The sequence below is a fragment of the Leuresthes tenuis genome, unplaced genomic scaffold (assembly GCF_036924035.1).
Source record: "Leuresthes tenuis unplaced genomic scaffold, fLeuTen1.0.hap1 SCAF_18, whole genome shotgun sequence".
Taxonomy (NCBI): domain Eukaryota; kingdom Metazoa; phylum Chordata; class Actinopteri; order Atheriniformes; family Atherinopsidae; genus Leuresthes; species Leuresthes tenuis.
Genome location: NW_027325372.1, coordinates 26,304,834 through 26,326,213, shown reverse-complemented (window position 1 = coordinate 26,326,213; position 21,380 = coordinate 26,304,834). Strand labels below are relative to the sequence as shown.

At 42.3% G+C, this 21,380-nt stretch overlaps 5 non-coding genes across 5 annotated transcripts; 3 read left to right on the top strand and 2 right to left on the bottom strand.

Moving 5' to 3' along the window:
• The first annotated feature begins 1,747 nt into the window (after positions 1-1,747).
• Positions 1,748-1,861, top strand: LOC140276354 (U5 spliceosomal RNA). Its single transcript, XR_011908954.1, has one exon. It is a non-coding gene; the product is annotated as a U5 spliceosomal RNA (small nuclear RNA).
• Positions 1,862-5,108: 3,247 nt separating this feature from the next.
• LOC140276127 (U2 spliceosomal RNA) lies at positions 5,109-5,292 on the bottom strand. Its single transcript, XR_011908811.1, has one exon. It is a non-coding gene; the product is annotated as a U2 spliceosomal RNA (small nuclear RNA).
• Positions 5,293-5,600: 308 nt separating this feature from the next.
• On the bottom strand, positions 5,601-5,714 carry LOC140275784 (U5 spliceosomal RNA). The gene has a single exon (XR_011908500.1). It is a non-coding gene; the product is annotated as a U5 spliceosomal RNA (small nuclear RNA).
• A 13,834-nt stretch (positions 5,715-19,548) lies between these two features.
• Positions 19,549-19,662, top strand: LOC140275861 (U5 spliceosomal RNA). The gene has a single exon (XR_011908570.1). It is a non-coding gene; the product is annotated as a U5 spliceosomal RNA (small nuclear RNA).
• Positions 19,663-19,962: 300 nt separating this feature from the next.
• LOC140276022 (U2 spliceosomal RNA) lies at positions 19,963-20,146 on the top strand. The gene has a single exon (XR_011908714.1). It is a non-coding gene; the product is annotated as a U2 spliceosomal RNA (small nuclear RNA).
• The last annotated feature ends 1,234 nt before the right edge of the window (positions 20,147-21,380 follow it).

The window sequence follows — 21,380 nt, the reverse complement described above, 5'->3', positions numbered from 1 at the left end:
TCTTAACTTGGTTTGAGTTAATGAATTCGTTTTATAGGAGAATCCGAATTCGTGCATAACTCATAAAATAGAGCTTATTTTCGGATTCCTGAAGAATGAGTCTGGTTCTTTCTCATAATACAAAGTTTGTTGTTTATTGTTGAAACTTCATCAGAAGTGAAGAAATAAATGAATGCCTATCAACAAATGTGGGATCTAAACTCTAGTGCTTCCTCTAAAATAATTTCCTTTCTCAATTTAGAAATGTGTGTGTGTAAGTCACAACACCCGTGACACCAAAACGGCTTTCTTTTCTCTACACTCTGCACTATGAGCACACACACCAAATCAGAAAGGCTTTTTTCTCTCTTTTCTACATTATGGACTGTGGGGACACAAAACCGCTCTCTCTCTTTTTTTTTTTTTATCGTGTGCCAGGGCGTTGTCTCACGTATTAGATTATGCTTAAGATACGACTGGGTTTATCAGTCACATCAGAATCCATACATACTGATCCTCCCGTAATAAAATGGTCGGATCTTATCAAACACACTTTGTTTCTTGTGACAATCAAGTCAGCGAAACAGCGTATACACGTCAAGACACTGAATCAAGTTTGCCACAAGAACTCATAAGTTTGGCAGTATTGCTCTGCCGTCAGCAATCATACACCCATTTTATTTTCGTGAGACATGTGCAAGCACCTGTTCATCTACTGTTCTATCAATATGAATTAGTGATCTATTATCAATAAGGATACTTCTACAACTACTATCAAAGTATGTCCGGACTTCTTATGTTGTCAGTTGCTATATATGAATAAGTGGGTAGCTACTGACAAGCATTAAACATGTCACACAGCCCAAACATATAACATTTCAGGACACACCACACAGTTAACAACCACAGTGAAGCGTGTCAAAGCCCAAACATATAACATTCAACAGGACACTTACACAACACATTCAAATCAAACAGTCAGACAACATACAAGAACATATACCCCAGCCGGCATTGCTCCCTGCCTATTTTCGTACAGCACACTATGTGTGCGCACACCTTTATTCACAAACTCTTCAACTTATACTCTTTTACCGAAGCTGCTACAGCTCGATTGGCCGAATACCCTTTGATCCTATTTCGGTGAATTTGACATCTGCCTTACATATAACAGATTAGCGGTTTAGCAGTTTTAATTTAGTATGAGTGAAGGAATTCATTTTATAGCAAAATCCGAAATCGTGAAGAACTCATGAAAGTAAGCTTATTCTCGGATTCCTGAAACTTTAGATTTGCTCTTTCTTTTACTGCAAAGTACAACGTTGTTTTTTTTGTTTAAATCTTTCTAGACATGGTAAATATTAAGGACAAAGCAGTTTTCACATAGTTTGAGTGAAGGAATTAATTTTATGGATAAAATCCCAAGAGTCTGCTGAGAAAAGAGAGTGAATGCGAAGTAGACTTTAACACGGCTATGGGAGCGAGCCGAGTGTGGGCTAACCGGGAGAATTGCTTGAAAGAAACGCGACACCGAATGAGCGATCAGAACAAAGCCTCAATACGGGATTCTCGTGGTGTTTTTGTTGCTGCCTTGTCTTTTGCACAGAGTAAAAGACAAGGCAGCCATCGAATAGGGCCCGATTGTTCCTAGTTGGTCAGCCGAGGAGCAAGGGGGGGGGGGCAAGCGTCTCAACCAAGCAAAGCTCACCATGGGGAAGGTGGCTATGCCAACAAGCCTGATGCCCTGCTCCCGCAGTGACGGATAATCGTACTCTGGTTTCTCTTCATAACGTACAAGTCTTTCGCCTTTTACTAAAGATTTCTGTGGAGAGCAGCACTAATGAGTTGTTTCTATTTTTGGCAGGCTTTACCTTTGCGGGTGAAGCCCTTTCTGTCTGTGCAAAAGAAATCTTCTTACTGTGCAGAGTGACTTCTCTGAGTAGAGTCGCCTTACTTGTTGCGACTGTGCCGATGTTCGAAGCTGGAGTGCAAAGTTGTTGCTTGAATGGTGCTTGCTGGAGCGTGCGGGAGTGCAAAGTTATACCATTTAAAAGGGCTGAAGAGTGCTCAGTGCAGCGGGTGGGCGACACTCTGGCCACCTTGAAAACCGAGGTTACATCCACTACCAGGGGCAGCCCAAGTTCTGCCGCAAGTGTGGTGAGCATGGGCACCTGGTTGAGGCTTGTACCAAGGTGTTATGTGGGAAGAGCAGAGAAATTGGGCAAACTTTTGGAGAGTGTCCAAATGGCAGGAAATGTAATCTCTGTGGAGAATTAAATCACCTCTTCAGAGATTGCCCTAAATCTTTTGCCAACAAATTAAAGACGGTAAAGCCACAGTCAAGCCAACAAAGAGAAGGACCAAAGGTGGCAGTTGGTGAACAAAGTGAAGAGGTTGACCCAATAAATTCAAACTTCCCGCCAAAAGCTTGGATTGGAAGTGAGGAGCAAAAAGGGGAGGGGCCTGTAGAGGCCTCACCACTCAGTGTTGAAGTCTGTGAGAATTCACAGGCAGAGGGTGGAGCTACGCTAAATGAGGAGGAAGAGCAGACAGGTGAGTCTAGTGAAGATACTCACCTCTCCGAAGGTCAACAGCCGAAGAGGACGGCATCTGAGCCTCTGATTCCCCAGTGGTATCAGAGAAGAGGGGAAGGGTTAGGTCCCTTTCAGACAGTTCTTCAGTGGAAGAACCTAGAGTCTTCCCCTCCGACTCACCAAATGAGGTCTCCTTTTTAACTTCAGCTCTGCAATCAACCCCCAGGGACTCAAAGTTAAATGCAACATTGCGTCAGAGGCCAACACCGAGAGTCCGAAAAGGAAATATAGATCACCCTACTCACTTTTCACCTAAAGAAATGAAGGAAGAGCTAGTTTCCCAAGAAATAACCTGTGTGTAATTTGTTTTGATAACTTAGAAAAACGAAAATGACATACCTACTTTCCTTTATGCTTTTAATGGTTCTCACCTTCTCAACACTAAATGTGAGAAGTGTGAAATCAAAGACAAGAGCCCAGAGTATTTTATCCTTCTTAGACTCCATTAAATCAGATGTGTTTTTAATACAAGAATGTGGACTACCTTTTTTAAAAAACCATAGACAATGGGAGGAAATGTGGCCCCATTTATCGATATGGAGTGGCTCAAATCAAAATAAAAATGATGGTGTGGACATTCTAATTAAAAATCCGCATGTTCTGGTGAAAGGTAGCACAGTGGTGAGAGACGGACGGGCACTTTTAGCACACTTGAATTTTATGGGGCAAAAATATTTATGGTTTCAATGGAAAAAATGAAAGGTATGACCTTTTAGAAGATATACAGCTTTACATGCTAGGGCAAGTACCTTTAGTTGTAGGAGGGGATTTTAACTGTATCTTGAGCAGGAAAGATAGAAAAAGAGCAGGGGTAGATTTTAAAGTGGATAAGACTTCGATTTTACTTCAGGGCATATGCAGGGATTTTAAGCTTACTGACTGTTTTAAAACCATGCATCCCAGAGAGGAGGGCTTCACCTGGTTTAGTCATGATGGCACCAGAGCCTCTCGCATTGATTATTTCTTTACTAGAGATTGCCCACCCACTGATGTTAGATTAACCCCTGTTTTCTTTTCAGACCACCTTATGCTCTCCTGCACCCTTTCACCCCCTTCTGGTGTGACGGTAGGAAGTGGTCTGTGGAAACTCAACTGTTCCCTGTTGGAGGATGAAATCATAGTCAGTCAGTACAGGGAATGTTATAAAGAGTGGCAGACCCTTCAAGACCTCTACGAAACACATGCACAATGGTGGGAAATGGTGAAGGAAACGACCCAGACTTTTTTTAAACAGCAAGGTAAACGTAAAAAAAGGAAAGAGAATAGATGTATGATGGGACTACATAAACGCTTACAGCGCTACTTTAAACTAAATCAGTGTGGCATAGACTTTAAAGAAGAAATCAAAGATGTCAAAAAGGAAATGTCAGTTTTAGCAGAAATAAAGAGTAAAGGAATTTTTGTAAGAAGCAGGGAGCAGGAAATTGAGGAAGGTGAAAAAGAAAGAAAGTTATAAATAAAAAGGAGTGTATTCAAAATCTAAAAAGAGAAGATGGGTTTTTAACAAAATCCACACAAGAGATGATTGAAACTGTACATACCTTTTATAGTAACATGTACAAAGAGAAACCAGTGCACTTGGAAACATCGGCAGAAATCTTAAAATTCGTTGACAAAACCGTAAAAGAGAATGCACACTTGACACAGAATTTTACTGCTTTAGAGTTAAAAAAAATGCCTAACAGGTTTTAAGAGAAGTCGAGCTCCGGGTTTAGACGGGCTTCCTGCAGAATTCTATCTGACCTATTGGGACCTTTTATCATCAGACATTTTAGATGTTTTTAAAGATTTTGAAAAACTCGACCGACTGCCTGACAGTTTTAGAGTGGGAATAGTGACTCTACTTTATAAAAAAAAATGATAAGACTGACCTAAAGAATTGGAGGCCCATCACACTTTTAAACTTTGACTGTAAACTTTTTAGCAAGGTTTTAGCGACACGGATGTCCTCTGTTTTAGAGGAGGTAATTCACCCAGACCAAGCTTGTGCCATCTCAGGGAGACAACTCACCGACAGCCTCGTACTGATTCGAGACATCATTGATTACGCTAGAGACAGAAACACCCGGCTTGTCATCTTAAATTTAGACTTTGAAAAAGCATTTGATCGGGTCTCGCATCAATATCTCTTTCAGGTGTTGCAGCCATCGAAAAGGGCCCGATTGTTCCTACTTGCTGAGCTTTGCTTGGTTGAGACGCTTGCCCCCCTACCCCCCCCCCCCCCCCCCTGCTCCTCGGCTGACCAAGTAGAAACAATCTATTCGATGGCTGCCTTGTCTTTTACTCTGTGCAAAAGACAAGGCAGCCACAAACACCACGGGAACACCGTATTGAGGCTTTGTTCTGACCACTCATTCGGTGTCGCGTTTCTTTCAAGCAATTCTCCCGGTTAGCCCGCACTCGGCTCGCTCCCAGAGCCGTGTTAAAGTCCACTTCGCATTCACTCTCTTTTCTCAGCAGATTAAAAGAAAGTTTCATCTTGGGCTCCCTGAAACTTCCATCCTGCACCGCTGTTTGCTTTTTCACAAGAGCAGAGGAGAGCGCACCGTTCCCAGCGGCACTGCAGTACCGGGTCGAGGCTTGGAGTGAACGGAGCAAGCTTCTTTTTCAACTCCTATTCTTAAAAATCCATTTAATATGTTGTCCTCGTATAGAGGACATATTAAACTGATAAGAACGGATACTACACTTGATCTTAGCCAAAAGGCCGAGAAGCGATAACTGTCCACTGTTTCAGGTCCGAGGGCCCTTGCTGGCACAATGCGCACTTGTAGCAGTGTTCTTTTTATGGCCATAGGTGGCCAGAGTGTCACGTTGCACCTCCGCCCACCCGCTGCACTGAGCACTCTTCAGCCCTTTTAAATGGTATAACTTTGCACTCCCGCATGCTCCAGCAAGCACCATTCAAGCAACAACTTTGCACTCCAGCTTCGAACATCGGCACAGTCGCAACAAGTAAGGCGACTCTACTCAGAGAAGTCACTCTGCAAAGTAGCAAGATTTCTTTTGCACAGACAGAAAGGGCTTCACCCGCAAAGGTAAAGCCTGCCAATAATAGAAACAACTCATTAGTTCTGCTCTCCACGGAAGTCTTTAGTAAAAGGCGAAAGACTTGTATGTTATGAAGAGAAACCAGAGTACGATTATCCGTCACTGCGGGAGCAGGGCATCAGGCTAGTTGGTATAGCCACCTTCCCCATGGTGAGCTTTGCTTGGTTGAGACGCTTGCCCCCCCCCCCCTTGCTCCTCGGCTGACCAAGTAGGAACAATCGGGCCCTATTCGATGGCTGCCTTGTCTTTTACTCTATGCAAAAGACAAGGCAGCAACAAAAACACCACGAGAATCCCGTATTGAGGCTTTGTTCTGACCTCTCATTCGGTGTCGCGTTTCTTTCAAGCAATTCTCCCGGTTAGCCGACACTCGGCTCGCTCCCATAGCCGTGTTAAAGTCTACTTCGCATTCACTCTCTTTTCTCTGCAGACTCTTGGGATTTTATCTATAAAATTAATTCCTTCACTCAAACTATGTGAAAACTGCTTTGTCGTTCATATTTACCATGTCTAGAAAGATTTAAACAAAAAAAACAACTTTGTACTTTGCAGTAAAAGAAAGAGCAAATCTAAAGTTTCAGGAATCCGAGAATAAGCTTACTTTCATGAGTGCTTCACGATTTCGGATTTTGCTATAAAATGAATTCCTTCACTCAAACTAAATTAAAACTGCTAAACCGCTAATCTGTTACATGTAAGGCAGATGTCAAATTCACCGAAATAGGATCTAAGGGTATTCGGCCAATCGAGCTGTAGCAGCTTCGGTAAAAGAGTATAAGTTGAAGAGTTTGTGAATAAAGGTGTGCGCACACATAGTGAGCTGTACGAAAATAGGCAGGGAGCAATGCCGGCTGGGGTATATGTTCTTGTATGTTGTCTGACTGTTTGATTTGAATGTGTTGTGTAAGTGTCCTGTTGAATGTTACATGTTTGGGCTTTGACACGCTTCACTGTGGTTGTTAACTGTGTGGTGTGTCCTGAAATGTTATATGTTTGGGCTGTGTGACATGCTTAATGCTTGTCAGTAGCTACCCACTTATTCATATATAGCAACTGACAACATAAGAAGTCTGGACATACTTTGATAGTAGTTGTAGAAGTATCCTTATTGATAATAGATAAACTAATTCATAGTGATAGAACAGTAGATGAACAGGTGCCTGCACGTCTCACGAAAATAAAATGGGTGTATGATTGCTGACGGCAGAGCAATACTGCCAAACTTATGAGTTCTTGTGGCAAACTTGATTCAGTGTCTTGACATGTATACGCTGTTTCGCTGACTTGATTGTCACAAGAAACAAAGTGTGTTTGATAAGATCCGACCATTTTATTACGGGAGGATCAGTATGTATGGATTCTGATGTGACTGATAAACCCATTCGTATCTTAAGCATAATCTAATACGTGAGACAACGCCCTGGCACACAATCAAAAAAAAAAAGAGAGAGCGGTTTTGTGTCCCCACAGTCCATAATGTAGAAAAGAGAGAAAAAAGCCTTTCTGATTTGGTGTGTGTGCTCATAGTGCAGAGTGTAGAGAAAAGAGAGAAAAGAAAGCCGTTTTGGTGTCACGGGTGTTGTGACTTACACACACACATTTCTGAATTGAGAAAAGAAATTATTTTAGAGGAAACAGTAGAGTTTAGATCCCACATTTGTTGATAGGCATTCATTTATTTCTTCACTTCTGATGAAGTTTCAACAATAAACAACAAACTTTGTATTATGAGAAAGAACCAGACTCATTCTTCAGGAATCCGAAAATAAGCACGAATTCGGATTCTCCTATAAAACGAATTAATTAACTCAAACCAAGTTAAGACTGCTTTGTCCTTCATATTTATTCATGTCTAATCAAGTTTCAACGATAAACAACGTTGTACTTTGTAGAATGAGAAAGAACTTCTTCAGCAATAAGCATCTCTCGACATATGACGAAATACAGATTTTGCTATAAAATTAATTTCTTCTATCAGCGTGACTTAAAACTGTTTGTCCTCCTTATTTATCCACTTCAAATCAAGTTTCAACAATTAAAAAAAAATTGTAGTTTGAGAAAGAACAACTTAATCTTCAGCAATCAGTATAAAAAGAGGGTAACAAAAGGTGCAAATGCCAACCATACATCACTAAAAGGTGGAGCGGAAGTATTCAGAAAACTAAGTTAACACTGCTTTGTCCTTCATATGTACCCATTTCTACATATATTTCAAGCATAAACTTCCTCATACTACCCTGAATGAGAAAGAGCCACACTTGTGATTAAGCCATAAGCCCCTTTTGAGGAGTTCTGCATGATTTGGGATTTTATCTATAAAATCAATTCCTTCACTCAAACTATGTTAAAACGGCTTTTACCTTCATATTTATCAATGTCTCGATAGATTTAAACAAAAAAACAACATTGTATTTTGCAGTAGAAGAAAGAGCAAAACTGAAGGATCAGGAATCCGAGAATAAGCTTATTTTCTTATGGGAACTGCTTTGTCCTTCATATTTATCAATGTGTAGATTGATTTCAACTTCTTCTACTGCAAAGTCCAATGTTTTTCTTTGTTGAAGTCGATCTAGACATTGATGAATATGGAAGGACAAAGCAGTTTTAACTTGGTTTGAGCAAAGCAATTCATTTTATAGCAAAATCCGAAATCGCGCAGAACTCATGAAAGCAGGCTTATACTCGGATTCCTGAAACTTTAGAGTTGCTCTTTCTTTTACTGCAAAGTACAACGTTGTTTTTTTGTTTAAATCTTTCTAGACATGGTAAATATGAAGGACAAATCAGTTTTAACATAGTTTGAGTGAAGTAATGCATTTTATAAGCAAAATCCCAAATCATGCAGAACTCACGAAAAGCTTTTTCTCGCTTTTCACTGCTTTTTACAAACTTTGGTCGGACGTTCACACCTTCTTGCATCCGAACACCTCCGCTTCCGTTTTTGATTATGTAATTTCGGGAATTCGAACCTTTTATTACCCGCTTTTTACAAACCATTGTCGGACTTTCACACCTTCTTGCAGCCGAACACCACCTCTCCCGCTTTTGATGATGTATGGTCCAGTATTCTTACCTTTTCTAACACATTTTTCAGCAATTATGGTCGGACATTCACATCTACTCACAGCTGGACACCTCCGCTCCCGCTTTTGATCATACAATGTCGGGACATCGCTCCTTGTCTTACCAGCTTTTTACAAACTTTAGTCGAACATTCAAACCTTCTTGCAGCTGAACACCTCCGCTCCCGCTTTTGATGATGTATAGTCGGGCTTTCGAGCCTTTTCTTACCTGGTTTTTACAAATTATGGTTGGACATTCAGACCTTGCAGCCGAACACCTCCGCTCTCTCTTTTGATCATACATTGTTGGGCATTCGCACCTTGTCTTACCCGCTTTTTACAAACTATAGTCAGACATTAACACCTTGCAGCTGAACCTCCGCTCCCTGTTTTGATCATGTATGGTCTGGCAATACTACCTTTTCTTCCCCCGTTTGTGAGTAATTATGGCTGGACATTCACACCTACTTGCAGTCGAACAGCTCTGCTCCCGCTTTTGATTATGTTTGGTTGGATATTCGAACCTTTTCTTACCCGCTTTTTACCAACTATGGTCGGACATTCACACCGTCTTACAGCGGAACACCTCCGCTCCCGCTTTTTATGGTGTATAGTCGGGCATTCGAACCTTTTCTTACCCGCTATTTACAAACTATGGTAGGACATTCAAACCTTCGTGTATCCGAAAACCTCCGCTCTCTCTTTTGATCATACATTGTCGGAGATTCGCACCTTTTCTTACCCGCTTTTTACAAAACATGGTCGGACTGTCACACCTTCTTGTAGCCGAACACATCCGCTCCCGCTATTGATTGTGTACAGTCGGGTATTTTAACCTTTTCTTACCCGCTTTTTACCAAGTATGGTCGGACATTCACACCTTCGTACAGCGGAACACCTCCGCTCCCTCTTTTGATGGTGTATGTTCGGGCATTCAAACCTTTTCTTACCCGCTTTTTCCAAACTATGGTCAGCTATTCACAGCTTCCTCTCCACCATACTTGTATGGTGGGATATTCACACCCACTTGCATCCGAAAACCTCCGCCCCAAATTTTGTTGATATTCAGTCGGACATTCGCACCTTACCCGCTTTTGGCAAACTATGGCCTTCTTGCAGCCTAACAACTCTGATCTTGCTTTTGATGATGTAAGGTTGGGCATTCAGACCTTGCTTCACCTGCTTTTCACCAAATATAGTCGGACATTCACACCTTCTTGCAGCCGAACACTTCCGCTCCACCTTTTAGTGTTCTATCACACCTTTTTTTTCACCGCATTTTATACATTATGGTTGGAAATTTTCAACCCCTTTCATCCGAAGACCTCTCCTCCCGCTTTTGTTAATATATTTGAACTTTAGTTTGACATTCAAACCTTCTTGCAGCTGAACCACCTCCGCTCCCTGTTTTGATCATATATGGTCTGGCAATACTACCTTTTCTTACCCGTTTGTGAGTAATTATGGCTGGACATTCACACCTACTTGCAGCCGAACACAACCTCTCTCGCTTTTGATGATGTATGGACCGGCATTTTTACCTTTTCTAACACATTTTTCAGCAATTATGGTCGGAGATTCACACCTACTCACAGCCGAACAACTCCGCTCCCGCATTTGATGATGTATAGTCGGGCATTCTCACCCTTTCTCATCAGCTTTTTGCAAATTATGATCTGACATTCACACCTACTTGCAGTCGAACAGCTCTGCTCCCGCTTTTGATTATGTTTGGTTGGATATTCGAACCTTTTCTTAACTTCTTTTTACATATTTTGGTTGGACGTTCACACCTTCTTGTAGCCAAACACTTCCACTCCTGCTTTTGATGATGTATGGTTGGGCATTCACACCTTTTTTGTGCCCATTTTTCAGGAATTATGGGTGGACATTCACACCTTGCAGCTGAACACCTCCTATCCCACTTATGATCATTTGCGGTTTGATTTTCGAAAAGTTTCTTTCATGTTTTCTAGCAATTATTAATGGACATGTAGACCTTCTTGCAGCTGAACACCTCCGCTCCCGCTTTTGATCATACATTGTCAGGCATTCGCACCTTGTCTTACCCACTTTTTACAAACTTTAGTCGAACAGTCACACCTTTTTGCAGCCGAACACCACCTCTACCGCTTTTGATGATGTATGGTCCAGCATTCTTACCTTTTCCAACACATTCTTCAGCAATTATGGTCGGATATTCACACCTACTCAGAGCCGAACACCTCCGCTCCCGCAGTTGATGGTCTATAGTCGGGCATTCTACAGCGGAAAAGACTCATTCTTATGTTTGGTTAGATATTCAAACCTTTTCTTAACTGCTTTTTACAAACTTTGGTCGGACGTTCACAGTATCTTGCAGCCGAACACCTCCGCTTCCGCTTTTGATGGTGTATATTCGGGTAATTTAACCTTTTCTTACCCGCTTTTTACCATCTATGGTCGGACATTCACACCGTCTTACAGCGGAACAACTCCGCTCCCTCTTTTGATGATGTATGGTTAGGCATTCGCACCTTTTCTTACCCATTTTTCAGTAATTATGGGTAGACATTCACACCTTCTTGCAGCTGAAATCCTCCTCTCCTGCTTATGATCATGTGCAGTTTGATATTTGAAAATTTTCTTTCATGTTTTCTAGCAATTATTGATGGACATTCAGACCGTCTTGAAGCTGAACACCTCCGCTCCCACTTTTGATGGTGTATAGTCGGGCTTTCGAGCCTTTTCTTCCCCGGTTTTTACAAATTATGGTTGGACATTCAGACCTTCTTGCAGCCGAAAACCTCCACTCCCTCTTTTGATCATACATTGTCGGGCATTCGCACCTTTTCTTACCCGCTTTTTACAAACCATGGTCGGACTTTCACACCTTCTTGTAGCCGAACAACTCTGCTCCCGCTATTGATTGTGTACAGTCGGGTATTTTAACCTTTTCTTACCCGCTTTTTACCAACTATTGTTGGACATTCACACCGTCTTACAGCGGAACACCTCCGCTCCCTCTTTTGATGGTGTATGTTCGGGCACTCGAACCTTTTCTTACCCGCTTTTTACAAACTATGGTCAGACATTCAAACCTTCTTGTAGCCGAACACATCCACTCCTGCTTTTGATCACGGGTATTCAAACCTACTTGTTGCCCGATTTTCATTAATTATGGGTGGACATACACACCTTGTCGCAGCCAAACACCTCCGCTCCCTGTTTTGATCATGTATGATTGGACATTCGCACCTTTTCTCACCCGCTTTTTACTATGGTCGGCCATTCACAGCTTCCTCTCCACCATACTTGTATGGTGGGATATTCACACCCACTTGCATCCGAAGACATCCGCCCCCACTTTTGTTGATATTTAGTCGGTCATTCGCAGCTTACCCGCTTTTGGCAAACTATGGCCTTCTTGCAGCCAAACACCTCTGATCTCGTTTTTGATGATGTAAGGTTGGGCATTCAGACCTTGCTTCACCTGCTTTTCACCAAATATAGTCGAACAGTCACACCTTCTTGCAGCCGAACACTTCTGCTCCACCTTTTAGTGTTCTATGGGGTATTCACACCTTTTTTTTCACCGCATTTTATTGATTATGGTTGGAAATTCTCACCCACTCTTATCCGAAGACCTCTCCTCCTGCTTTTGTTAATATATAGTCGAGCATTCAAACGTTTTCTTACCCGCTTTTTACAAATTATGGTCGAACATTCACACCTACTTGCAGCCGAACACCTCCGCTCCCGCTTTTGATGGTGTATAGTCGGGCTTTCGAGCCTTTTCTTCCCCGGTTTTTACAAATTATGGTTGTACATTCAGACCTTGCAGCCGAAAACCTCCGCTCCCTCATTTGATCATACATTGTCAGGCATTCGCACCTTGTCATACCCGCTTTTTATAAACTTTAGTCAGACATTCACACCTTGCAGCTGAACCACCTCCGCTCCCTGTTTTGATAATGTATGGTCTGGCAATACTACCTTTTCTCACCGGTTTGTGAGTAATTATGGCTGGACATTCACACCTACTTGCAGCGGAACACCACTTTTACCGCTTTTGATGATGTATGGTCCGGCATTCTTGTCTTTTCTAACACATTTTTCAGCAATTATGGTTTGACATTCACACCTACTCACAGCCGAACACTTCCGCTCCCGCATTTGATGGTGTATAGTCGGGCATTCTCACCCTTTCTCATCAGCTTTTTGCAAATTATGATCTGACATTCACACCTACTTGCAGTCGAACAGCTCTGCTCCCGCTTTTGATTATGTTTGGTTGGATATTCGAAACTTTTCTTCACTGCTTTTTACAAACTTTGGTCGGACGTTCACACCTTCTCTCAGCCGAACACCTCCGCTTCCGCTTTTGATGGTATATATTCGGGCATTCAAACCTTTTCTTACCCGCTTTTTACAAACCATGGTCGGACTTTCACACCTTCTTGTAGCCGAACAACTCCGCTCCCGCTATTGATTGTGTAGAGTCGGGTATTTTAACCTTTTCTTACCCGCTTTTTACCAACTATTGTTGGACATTCACACCGTCTTACAGCGGAACACCTCCGCTCCCTCTTTTGATGGTGTATGTTCGGGAATTCGAACCTTTTCTTACCGGCATTTTACGAACTATGGTCGGACATTCAAACCTTCTTTTAGCCGAACACATCCACTCCTGCTTTTGATGATGTATGGTTGAGCATTCGCACCTTTTCTTACCCATTTTTTACAAACTATGGTCGGACATTCACACCTTCTTGCAGCTGAACACCTCCTCTCCCGCTTATGATGATGTGTGGTTTGATATTCGAAAATTTTCTTTCATGTTTTCTAGCAATTATTGATGGACATTCAGACCTTCTTGCAGCTGAACACCTCCGCTCCCGCTTTTGATGATGTATAGTCGGGCTTTCGAGCCTTTTCTTCCCCGGTTTTTACAAAATTATTGTTGGACATTCAGACCTTCTTGCAGCCGAAAACCTCCGCTCCCTCTTTTGATCATACATTGTCGGGCATTCGCACCTTCTCTTACCCGCTTTTTACAAACCAGGGTCGGACTTTCACACCTTTTAGTAGCCGAACAACTCCGCTCCCGCTATTTATTGTGTACAGTCGGGTATTTTCACCTTTTCTTACCCGCTTTTTACCAACTATGGTCAGACATTCACACCTTCTTACAGTGGAACACCTCCGCTTCCTCTTTTGATGGTGTATGTTCGGGCATTCGAACCTTTTCTTACCCGCTTTTTACAAACTATGGTCGGACATTAAAACCTTCTTGTAGCCGAACACATCCACTCCTGCTTTTGATGATGTATGGTTGGGCATTCGTACCTTTTCTTACCCATTTTGCAGTAATTATGGGTGGACATTCACACCTTTTTGCATTTTAACACCTCCTCTCCCGCTTATGATCATGTGCGGTTTGATATTCGAAAATTCTCTTCCATGTTTTCTAGCAATTATTGATGGACATTCAGACCTTCTTGCAGCTGAACACCTCCGCTCTAGCTGTTGATGGTGTATAGTCGGGCTTTCGAGCCTTTTCTTCCCCGATTTTTACAAATTATGGATGGACATTCAGACCTTCTTTCAGCCGAAAACCTCCACTCCCTCTTTTGATCATACATTGTCGGGCATTCGCACCTTTTCTTACCCGCTTTTTACAATTCATGGTCGGACTTTCACACCTTTTAGTAGCGGAACAACTCTGCTCCCGCTATTGATTGTGTACAATAGGGTATTTTAACCTTTTCTTACCTGCTTTTTGCCAATTATGGTTGGACATTCACACCTTCTTACAGCGGAACACCTCCACTCCCTCCTTTGATGGTGTATGTTCGGGCATTCAAACCTTTTCTTACCCGCTTTTTACAAACTATGGTCAGACATTCAAACCTTCTTGTAGCCGAACACATCCACTCCTGCTTTTGATGATGGGTATTCAAACCTACTTGTTGCCCGCTTTTCATTAATTATGGGTGGACATACACACCTTGTTGCAGCCAAACACCTCCGCTCCCTGTTAGGATCATGTATGGTTGGGCATTCGTACCTTTTCTTACCCATTTTGCAGTAATTATGGGTGGACATTCACACCTTCTTGCATTTGAACACCTCCTCTCCCGCTTATGATCATGTGCGGTTTGATATTCGAAAATTCTCTTCCATGTTTTCTAGCAATTATTGATGGACATTCAGACCTTCTTGCAGCTGAACACCTCCGCTCCAGCTGTTGATGGTGTATAGTCGGGCTTTCGAGCCTTTTCTTCCCAGATTTTTACAAAATATGGATGGACATTCAGACCTTGTTTCAGCCGAAAACCTCCGCTCCCTCTTTTGATCATACATTGTCGGGCATTCGCACCTTTTCTTACCCGCTTTTTACAAACCATGGTCGGACTTTCACACCTTTTAGTAGCGGAACAACTCTGCTCCCGCTATTGATTGTGTACAATCGGGTATTTTAACCTTTTCTTACCTGCTTTTTGCCAACTATGGTCGGACATTCACACCTGCTTACAGCGGAACACCTCCGCTCCCTCCTTTGATGGTGCATGTTCGGGCATTCGAACCTTTTCTTACCCGCTTTTTACAAACTATGGTCAGACATTCAAACCTTCTTGTAGCCGAACACATCCACTCCTGCTTTTGATGATGGGTATTCAAACCTACTTGTTGCCCGCTTTTCATTAATTATGGGTGGACATACACACCTTGTCGCAGCCAAACACCTCCGCTCCCTGTTTTGATCATGTATGATTGGACATTCGCACCTTTTCTCACCCGCTTTTTACTATGGTCGGCCATTCACAGCTTCCTCTCCACCATACTTGTATGGTGGGATATTCACACCCACTTGCACCCGAAGACATCCGCCCCCACTTTTGTTGATATTTAGTCGGTCATTCGCAGCTTACCCGCTTTTGGCAAACTATGGCCTTCTTGCAGCCAAACACCTCTGATCTCGTTTTTGATGATGTAAGGTTGGGCATTCAGACCTTGCTTCACCTGCTTTTCACCAAATATAGTCGAACAGTCACACCTTCTTGCAGCCGAACACTTCTGCTCCACCTTTTAGTTTTCTATGGGGTATTCACACCTTTTTTTTCACCGCATTTTATTGATTATGGTTGGAAATTCTCACCCACTCTTATCCGAAGACCTCTCCTCCTGCTTTTGTTAATATATAGTCGAGCATTCAAACCTTTTCTTACCCGCTTTTTACAAATTATGGTCGAACATTCACACCTACTTGCAGCCGAACACCTCCGCTCCCGCTTTTGATGGTGTATAGTCGGGCTTTCGAGCCTTTTCTTCCCCGGTTTTTACAAATTATGGTTGTACATTCAGACCTTGCAGCCGAAAACCTCCGCTCCCTCATTTGATCATACATTGTCAGGCATTCGCACCTTGTCTTACCCGCTTTTTATAAACTTTAGTCAGACATTCACACCTTGCAGCTGAACCACCTCCGCTCCCTGTTTTGATAATGTATGGTCTGGCAATACTACCTTTTCTTACCGGTTTGTGAGTAATTATGGCTGGACATTCACACCTACTTGCAGCCGAACACCACTTTTGCCGCTTTTGATGATGTATGGTCCGGCATTCTTGTCTTTTCTAACACATTTTTCAGCAATTATGGTTTGACATTCACACCTACTCACAGCTGAACACTTCCGCTCCCGCATTTGATGGTGTATAGTCGGGCATTCTCACCCTTTCTCATCAGCTTTTTGCAAATTATGATCTGACATTCACACCTACTTGCAGTCGAACAGCTCTGCTCCCGCTTTTGATTATGTTTGGTTGGATATTCGAAACTTTTCTTCACTGCTTTTTACAAACTTTGGTCGGACGTTCACACCTTCTCTCAGCCGAACACCTCCGCTTCCGCTATTGATTGTGTACAGTCGGGTATTTTAACCTTTTCTTACCCGCTTTTTACCAACTATTGTTGGACATTCACACCGTCTTACAGCGGAACACCTCCGCTCCCTCTTTTGATGGTGTATGTTCGGGCATTCGAACCTTTTCTTACCGGCATTTTACGAACTATGGTCGGACATTCAAACCTTCTTTTAGCCGAACACATCCACTCCTGCTTTTGATGATGTATGGTTGAGCATTCGCACCTTTTCTTACCCATTTTTTACAAACTATGGTCGGACATTCACACCTTCTTGCAGCTGAACACCTCCTCTCCCGCTTATGATGATGTGTGGTTTGATATTCGAAAATTTTCTTTCATGTTTTCTAGCAATTATTGATGGACATTCAGACCTTCTTGCAGCTGAACACCTCCGCTCCCGCTTTTGATGATGTATAGTCGGGCTTTCGAGCCTTTTCTTCCCCGGTTTTTACAAAATTATTGTTGGACATTCAGACCTTCTTGCAGCGGAACACCTCCGCTCCCTCCTTTGATGGTGTATGTTCGGGCATTCAAACCTTTTCTTACCCGCTTTTTACAAACTATGGTCAGACATTCACACCTTCTTGCAGCCGAACACTTCCGCTCTACCTTTTAGTGTTCTATGGGGTATTCACACCTTTTTTTTCACCGCATTTTATAGATTATGGTTGTAAATTCTCACCCACTCTTATCCGAAGACCTCTCCTCCTGCTTTGGTTAATATATAGTCGGGCATTCGAACCTTTTCTTACCCGCTTTTTACAAATTATGGTCGAACATTCACACCTACTTGCAGCCGAACACCTCCGCTCCCGCTTTTGATGGTGTATAGTCGGGCTTTCGAGCCTTTTCTTCCCCGGTTTTTACAAATTATGGTTGGACATTCAGACCTTGCAGTCGAAAACCTCCGCTCCCTCTTTTGATCATACATTGTCAGGCATTCGCACCTACTTGCAGCCGAATACTTCCGCTCCACCTTTTAGTGATGTATGGTTGGCATTTGCACCTTTTCTTACCCTTTCTTACCCTACTGATTGCTTAAGATTAAGTTGTTTTTTCTCAAACTACAACATTTTTTTAATTGTTGAAACTTGATTTGAAGTGGATAGATAAGGAGGAAAAACAGTTTTAAGTCAGGCTGATAGAAGGAATTCATTTTATAGCAAAATCTGTATTTCGTCATATGTCGAGAGATGCTTATTGCTGAAGAAGTACAAAGTACAACGTTGTTTATCGTTGAAACTTGATTACACATGAATAAATATGAAGGACAAAGCAGTCTTAACTTGGTTAGAGTTAAGGAATTCGTTTTATAGGAGAATCCGAATTCGTGCATAACTCGTAAAATAGAGCTTATTTTCGGATTCCTGAAGAATGAGTCTGGTTCTTTCTCATAATACAAAGTTTGTTGTTTATTGTTGAAACTTCATCAGAAGTGAAGAAATAAATGAATGCCTATCAACAAATGTGGGATCTAAACTCTAGTGCTTCCTCTAAAATAATTTCCTTTCTCAATTCAGAAATGTGTGTGTGTAAGTCACAACACCCGTGACACCAAAACGGCTTTCTTTTCTCTACACTCTGCACTATGAGCACACACACCAAATCAGAAAGGCTTTTTTCTCTCTTTTCTACATTATGGACTGTGGGGACACAAAACCGCTCTCTCTTTTTTTTTTTGATTGTGTGCCAGGGCGTTGTCTCACGTATTAGATTATGCTTACGATACGAATGGGTTTATCAGTCACATCAGAATCCATACATACTGATCCTCCCGTAATAAAATGGTCGGATCTTATCAAACACACTTTGTTTCTTGTGACAATCAAGTCAGCGAAACAGCGTATACACGTCAAGACACTGAATCAAGTTTGCCACAAGAACTCATAAGTTTGGCAGTATTGCTCTGCCGTCAGCAATCATACACCCATTTTATTTTCGTGAGACATGTGCAGGCACCTGTTCATCTACTGTTCTATCACTATGAATTAGTTTATCTATTATTAATAAGGATACTTCTACAACTACTATCAAAGTATGTCCAGACTTCTTATGTTGTCAGTTGCTATATATGAATAAGTGGGTAGCTACTGACAAGCATTAAGCATGTCACACAGCCCAAACATATAACATTTCAGGACACACCACACAGTTAACAACCACAGTGAAGTGTCAAAGCCCAAACATGTAACATTCAACAGTACACTTACACAACACATTCAAATCAAACAGTCAGACAACATACAAGAACATATACCCCAGCCGGCATTGCTCCCTGCCTATTTTCCTACAGCTCACTATGTGTGCGCACACCTTTATTCACAAACTCTTCAACTTATACTCTTTTACCAAAGCTGCTACAGCTCGATTGGCCGAATACCCTTAGATCCTATTTCGGTGAATTTGACATCTGCCTTACATGTAACAGATTAGCGGTTTAGCAGTTTTAATTTAGTTTGAGTGAAGGAATTCATTTTATAGCAAAATCCGAAATCGTGAAGAACTCATGAAAGTAAGCTTATTCTCGGATTCCTGAAACTTTAGATTTGCTCTTTCTTTTACTGCAAAGTACAACGTTGTTTTTTTTTTTGTTTAAATCTTTCTAGACATGGTAAATATGAAGGACAAAGCAGTTTTAACATAGTTTGAGTGAAGGAATTCATTTTATAGATAAAATCCCAAGAGTCTGCTGAGAAAAGAGAGTGAATGCGAAGTAGACTTTAACACGGCTCTGGGAGCGAGCCGAGTGTGGGCTGACCGGGAGAATTGCTTGAAAGAAACGCGACACCGAATGAGCGGTCAGAACAAAGCCTCAATACGGTGTTCCCGTGGTGTTTTTGTTGCTGCCTTGTCGATTGCACAGGGGCAAGCGTTTCAACCAAGCAACGCTCACCATGGGGAAGGTGGCTATGGCAACTAGCCTGATGCCCTGCTCCCGCAGTGACGGATAATCGTACTCTGGTTTCTCTTCATAACATACAAGTCTTTCGCCTTTCACTAAAGACTTTCGTGGAGAGCAGCACTAATGAGTTGTTTCTATTTTTGGCAGGCTTTACCTTTGCGGGTGAAGCCCTTTCTGTCTGTGCAAAAGAAATCTTGTTACTGTGCAGAGTAGAGTAGAGTCGCCTTACTTGTTGCGATTGTGCCGATGTTCGAAGCTGGAGTGCAAAGTTGTTGCTTGAATGGTGCTTGCTGGAGCATGCGGGAGTGCAAAGTTATACCATTTAAAAGGGCTGAAGAGTGCTCAGTGCAGCGGGTGGGCGGAGGTGCAACGTGACACTCTGGCCACCTATGGCCATAAAAAGAACACTGCTACAAGTGCGCATTGTGCCAGCAAGGGCCCTCGGACCTGAAACAGTGGACAGTTATCGCTTCTCGGCCTTTTGGCTAAGATCAAGTGTAGTATCTGTTCTTATCAGTTTAATATGTCCTCTATACGAGGACTACATATTAAATGGATTTTTAAGAATAGGAGTTGAAAAAGAAGCTTGCTCCGTTCACTCCAAGCATCGACCCGGTACTGCAGTGCCGCTGGGAACGGTGCGCTCTTCTCTGCTCTTGTGAAAAAGCAAACAGCGGTGCAGGATGGAAGTTTCAGGGAGCCCAAGATGAAACTTTCTTTTAATCTGCTGAGAAAAGAGAGTGAATGCGAAGTAGACTTTAACACAGCTCTGGGAGCGAGCCGAGTGTGGGCTAACCGGGAGAATTGCTTGAAAGAAACGCGACACCGAATGAGTGGTCAGAACAAAGCCTCAATACGGTGTTCCCGTGGTGTTTGTGGCTGCCTTGTCTTTTGCACAGAGTAAAAGACAAGGCAGCCATCGAATAGGGCCCGATTGTTCCTACTTGGTCAGCCGAGGAGCAAGGGGGGGGAGCAAGCGTCTCAACCAAGCAAATCTCACCAAGTAGGAACAATCGGGCCCTATTCGATGGCTGCAACACCTGAAAGAGATATTGATGCGAGACCCGATCAAAAGCTTTTTCAAAGTCTAAATTTAAGATGACAAGCCGGGTGTTTCTGTCTCTAGCGTAATCAATGATGTCTCGAATCAGTACGAGGCTGTCGGTGAGTTGTCTCTCTGAGATGGCACAAGCCTGGTCTGGGTGAATTACCTCCTCTAAAACAGAGGACATCCGTGTCGTTAAAACCTTGCTAAAAAGTTTACAGTCAAAGTTTAAAAGTGTGATGGGCCTCCAATTCTTTAGGTCAGTCTTATCATTTTTATCAGAAGTGAAGAAATAAATGAATGCCTATCAACAAATGTGGGATCTAAACTCTAGTGCTTCCTCTAAAATAATTTCCTTTCACAATTTAGAAATGTGACAACACCCGTGACACCAAAACGGCTTTCTTTTCTCTACACTCTGCACTATGAGCACACACACCAAATCAGAAAGGCTTTTTTCTCTCTTTTCTACATTATGGACTGTGGGGACACAAAACCGCTCTCTCTTTTTTTTTTTGATTGTGTGCCAGGGCGTTGTCTCACGTATTAGATTATGCTTACGATACGAATGGGTTTATCAGTCACTTCAGAATCCAGACATACTGATCCTCCCGTAATAAAATGGTCGGATCTTATCAAACACACTTTGTTTCTTGTGACAATCAAGTCAGCGAAACAGCGTATACACGTCAAGACACTGAATCAAGTTTGCCACAAGAACTCATAAGTTTGGCAGTATTGCTCTGCCGTCAGCAATCATACACCCATTTTATTTTCGTGAGACATGTGCAGGCACCTGTTCATCTACTGTTCTATCACTATGAATTAGTTTATCTAT